The sequence below is a fragment of the Acyrthosiphon pisum genome, chromosome A2, assembly GCF_005508785.2.
Source record: "Acyrthosiphon pisum isolate AL4f chromosome A2, pea_aphid_22Mar2018_4r6ur, whole genome shotgun sequence".
NCBI classification, from domain to species: domain Eukaryota; kingdom Metazoa; phylum Arthropoda; class Insecta; order Hemiptera; family Aphididae; genus Acyrthosiphon; species Acyrthosiphon pisum.
The window spans coordinates 46967975-46974135 of NC_042495.1; positions in this window are offsets into that span (position 1 = coordinate 46967975).

Consider the following 6161-nt stretch of genomic DNA (forward strand, 5'->3'; position numbering starts at 1 on the left):
TAAAAAAAAATGGAAAATGAAAATGTCTATAAACAGTTCAAAATAAATCAAAATATTTTGAAAATGTTATCGTGTATAGAAAAAGGAAATATAAACGTTCAATCAAAATTTTATGAACCTACGGTCATTTGTTTTAGAGTTGCACCAAAAACCAAAATCGATTTTCTCTAAAAAATTCCCGTTTTTCCTTAATTTTTATGTTGTTTTTCCTGGCACTTGTGAAAACTATTGGGAGTTTTAAATTTTGACCTCCCCAATGCACCAACGACATTCACTTTCTGATCGAACAAGATACTAAAGTTGAAAATCGTAACATTATTTCGACTACTTATCGTGTACACAGACACAAAAAAAATAAATAAAAAAAAAAAACACACATCATTGTAAAATCAATACATTCATCGTTCCACTCAGAATCTAAAATTGACAAATATGGAAAAATCACGAAAATTAGCAAATTATTTAGAGTTAAGAATTCGTAAAAATTTTCATTTTTAAATCTAAGATTTTAAAATGTAATACAAGATTCCTTATAAGATTATCTACCTTTATCAAAAATAAAATGTCTATAAGAAAGTCAAATTAAATTTTTATGAGCGTTTGAAATTCATATTTTTACAACATTTGATATTCACTCGATTTCTCGATTTTCTTATTTAATTGTAATTAAAAAACGAATTATTGTAGATATTTGAAAATTTCACTGAATGTTAATATTTTCATTTTTTATACACCATAAAATTTTGAAAATATTTTGACTTTTTTGAGCTGTTTAGCTGACATTGTCAGTTTTCAATTTGTTTAGTTTTTTTTCTATAAATATCAATAAAATTTTGTTTGTTGGGTAAAAAAGCGTGAAAATTGAATGCAAGGTTCCTAATATATTGTTACAATAGCAGTTGAAAAATTTTAAAAATACATAGGCACAATTTTTTTTTAAGCATTTAAAGATCGAATTTTGACAAAATTTATCAAATTTAAGATTCAATATATTTTTTGTAATTAAAAATGTATTAAATGGTCAACTTTTATATCTAATAGGATTGAAAATTTAAAACAAGATTCCACGTAAGTAGTTTATTCTGTTACCAAAAAATCTAAAAGCACATAAGCACAGTTTATTTTTATACTCATTTCAAGTTCAAATTTGGACGAAATTACATATTATAATACCTAGAATAACTATTTTAGTTATTTTGTTGCGATTGCATAATATTATTCGTGGGTAGGTACATGAAACTTCTAAAGTATACTATTATATATCTATGATAGTATCACGGTTTGTTATTTATGTATAACGCGTTTTATTAAATACCTAATGAATATTGTGATATGATTAATTTGGAATTTATTATAGGTACCTATTATAGGTCAATTTTTTTTTTAATACCATTGATAAATATATAATATGTCTTATACCTATAGACCGTCATACCGTCTCCTCTCAGAATCGTTTTTTTTATACAATGATATTATATCATTGAATTCAAATTTAATACCATCCATTATACAGTGACCCACTTGTAATCTACTGTACAGCAGAGCGACATCCACTTACCCTCCTTTTTTTTCTGTGAATGTGAATAAAACTTTATTTGTTGAGTAAAAATACTTGAAAATTTAATACATGGCTCCTACTATATTGTTACAATGACATTTGAAAAATATTAAAAATCCTTAGTCACAGTTTTTTTTTATTTGCATTTAAAGTTCAAAAATTGATAAAATATGTAAAAATCACGAATTTTAGCAAATTATTTAAATATTTAGTCGACAAATTTGGCACTTGGTCAAAGTTTTCGGCAATTCGACATCGTCAGTATTTAATATTATTTTTATTATTTTCAAAAAATTTGATTAAAACGAAAACAACGACATTTCGAATACGCTGAATTCTCAAGATAGACGAGTTTATCTTCTATCAGTGAATGCGCGATTGTACAACACGTAACCCGCAGGTAGGTATTCTATTGAATTATTCTTGGTATTATAAAATATTTGCAGTTTTAACTTTTGCAGTCGATAGTTGTCGTCTATTCGACTATTAATAGTCTAACGTAAGTGATAACATCTTGTTCTGTTGGTACTATAAACGTGAACTCTATAATTTTAATATCATCTATATGTTTTTTTTTCATATTATTCATAAGTCTTAATATATTTGAATATTTATGCTATTTTAATAATAATGAATATTGACAATAAAAATGAAAAATATTCCGGCAAACAAATTTGGATTAAATTTGACTACACAAAACTAAAATCATTCTTCTTAGTTTAAATATTGAATTTCATCCAAATTTGAACATAAAACAACTTTTTTTTTACATTTTTTTGATTTTTCAATTACAGAATAACCTATCTAGTTACGTGGAACCTTGTTTTCAATTTTTTATTTGATATATTTTGTCAACATTTGAACTTAAATTGCTTACAAAAAATCTGTGCCCATGTATTTTTAATATTTTTTAACTGATGTTGTAACAATATATTAAGAGTATTGTATTATATTTTTGCGCTTTTAAACCCAACGAATACAATTTAATTGATATTTATAGAAAAAATCAAAAAAATTGGAAACTAAAAATGTCCGTAAACAAGACAAAACAAGTCAAAATATTTTTAAAATGATATGGTGTAAAGAAAATCATAATATAAACATTAAGTTAAAAATAGGTACATAAATCTACTACAGACATTTGTTTTAAAGTTACACTAAAAACCACGATCGATTTTGTCGAAAACTGTTTTTGCGTAACCATTACAGATTTCCTTAAATTGTTTTGTTTTTCTCGGATTTTTTTACTTTTAAGCCTCCAGAGTACCACTAGATTCACTTTCCCATCAAAAAAGATGCTTTTGAAGAAATTCTAAGTATTTTACAGTCATAAAAGGTGATGACAGGCACAAAAAAAAAAATAAACAAATAAAAAAAAGGTGGACAAGTGGATATCGCTCTGCTGTACAGTAGGTTACAAGTGGGTCACTGTATAATGGATAGTATTAAATTTGAATTCAATGATATAATATCACTATATAAGAAAAACGATTCTGAGTAGAGGTGGTTTGTCAGTCTAGGTATTAGACATACCTATTATAGGTATACTTATCTATAGTATAAAAAAAAATTGACCTATAATAGGTATTAATAATAAATTCCAAATTAATCATATCACAATATCAATCAGGTAACGCGTTATACATCAACAACAAACCGTGGTACTATCATAGATATATAATAGTATACTTTAGAAGTTTCAAGTACCCACAAATAATATTATACAATCATTACAATCACTACAAAATAACTAAAATAGTTATTCCAGGTTTTTTAATATGTAATTTCGTCTAAATTGGAAATTAAAATGACTATAAAAATAAACTGTGCTTATGAATTTCTTAGAATTTTTGGCAACAGAATTAAATATTTACGTGGAATCTTGTTTTAAATTTTCAATCCTTAGATATAAAAGTTGAACATTTTATAAATGTTTAACTACAAAATTATTATTCAATTTTGAGTTTGATAAATTTTGTCAACATTTTGACTTCAAATGCTTATAAAAAAAAATTGTGCCTATGTATTTTTAATATTTTTCAACTGCTATTGTAACAATGTATCAGGAGCTTTGTATGTAAAGTTACACTAAAAACCAAGATCGATTTTGTCGAAAACTGATTTTGCGTAACCATTCCAGATTTCCTTAAATTGTTTTGTTTTTCTCGGATTTTTTTTACTTTTAACCCCCCAAAGTACCAACTAGATTCACTTTCCTATCAGAAAAGATACTGTTGAAGAAGATCGAAGCACTTCTACTGTCCTAAAAGGTTATGACAGACACAAAAAAAAAAAAATTTAAAATTTAAAAATTTAAAAAATTAAAAAAAAAAACACACATCATTGTAAAATCAATACATTCATCGTTCCACTCAGAATCTAAAATGTGGGTAAGTGGATGTCGCTCTGCTGTACAGTAGGTTACAAGTGGATCACTGTATAATGGATAGTATTAAATTTGAATCCATTGATACAATATCACCGTATAAGAAAAACGATTCTGAGCGGAGGCGGTATGTCAGTCTAGGTATAGGACATATTATATACTTATCTAAGGTATTAAAAAAAATATTGACCTATAATAGGTATCTATAATAAATTCCAAATTAATCATAATATCACAATATCCATTAGGTAGGTACTTATAACGCGTTATACATCAACAACAAACCGTAATAATATCATAAATATATAATAGTATACTTTAGAAGCTTCAAGTATACCCAAGAATAATATTATACAATCTCAACAAAATAACTAAAATAGTTATTCTAGATTTTTTAATATGTAATTTCGTCCAAATTTGAACTTACAATGTGTATAAAAATAAACTGTAACGTTCAACATGAACACACGTACTTTATCTCACTCCGTTATCGCCGCAGTGCGCTCATTAGTGTATATTATCGGTCGTTTCCAAATAACAATGTCAATGAATAAAATCTCTCAAAAAATTGGTTCAAATTTGCCAGGTTCGCGCAGCTCCTCAAAACGTTATTTGTCGAATTCGTCTCTGTCACCTAATCAGAAAGATAAAAAAAATCCAAATTTTCGTTTCGCTAAACAAATTAGCCGTTCTCACCAATAACAATAACCGTGAAAATAGCGATGTTTCCACACCTTCAATCAGCTCTAAAGACGACTCCACTAAGTCACCTAACACTGTTCAGGATTTTGATCCGCTATCTCCGCCAATCTACATAAAAAACATTGCAAATTACTCCGCCATCAACTCTATTTTGACAAGTATTACCGGCCCAAACGCCTTTACTTGCAAGTCTTCGGATTCTCATCTCATCGTCCAACCTTCAGGTCGTAATAGCTTCAACAAAATTATCTCTCACTTAAATGAAATTGACGCCAGTTTTCATTCATTTTAACCTCGCTGTCAACATCCCTACAGGGTTGTCATCAGAAATTTACACCCCTCGACCTTAGGTACCAATATTTCCTCCACTCTGGATGAACTAGGACATCAAGTAAAACACATCTACAACGCCAAAGACAAAAATAAACGTCCCCTTCCACTTTTCTTTGTGAAGATCTACCCGAATGAAAATAACGAGGACATTCACAATATTAAGTCGTTGCTTGATACCAAAATGGTTATCGAAAAAACCCACAAAAAGAACCATAGCCTCCCACAATGTCATAAAAAGCGTTTGGCCATACGCAAAACTATTGCAACCTCGTTTCCCGCTGCGTAAAATGTGGTAAAATCTGGTGTGGAACATACCAACGAGTGCACCAAGGACCCGAAAAGTCCTGCCAAGTGTTTACTTTTCTCCGGGGACCATACCTCAAACTTCATGGGATGCCCAGTTTTCAAAAGAGCTAAAAAAAAAATAAGACCTTCAAAAGCACCTCCAGCCAAAGTTCCAGAGTCAAACCATCATTCCAGTCCGAAATCCTACGTTGATGCCACCAGGGTTCAAGAATCATCCACAGATCACACTTCCATCATACAATTTAATTTTATTACTAACCTCAACTCTCTAATCAGTTCACTAATTACTCTCCTCTCCTCAGTTCTTAATGCACTAATCCCCAAAGTTTCCTTATCTCCATAGTTATTTTCGTTAAATTATCTTCAATATAACACAATAGTCCATCCAAGGTAGGTATTATACTTATAGTTATACCTCACTAATGTTTTAATTATCTATACCGTTATTAAATCTACGTTATATTTCTTATCTCATGTTTACCTTATATTTAATAATATTATAATATAATAATTGTGGAGCAATAATAGTTTTAAATTGAATGCTATTAAAAAAAAAAAAAAACGCGTTATACATCAACAATAAACCGTGGTACTACCATAGATATAATATTATATTATACTTTAGAAGTTTCAAGTACCCACGAATAATACAATCACAACAAAATAACTAAAATATTAATTTCGTCCAAATTTGAACTTAAAATAATTGCTATAAAAATAAACTGTGTTTCTGTACTTTTTAAATTTTTTGGTAACATAATTAACTACTTACGTGGAATCTTGTTTTAAATGTTAAAGCCTTAGATATAAAAGTTGAACATTTTATAAATTTTTAACTACAAAATAATTATTCAATTTTAAATTTGATAAATTTTG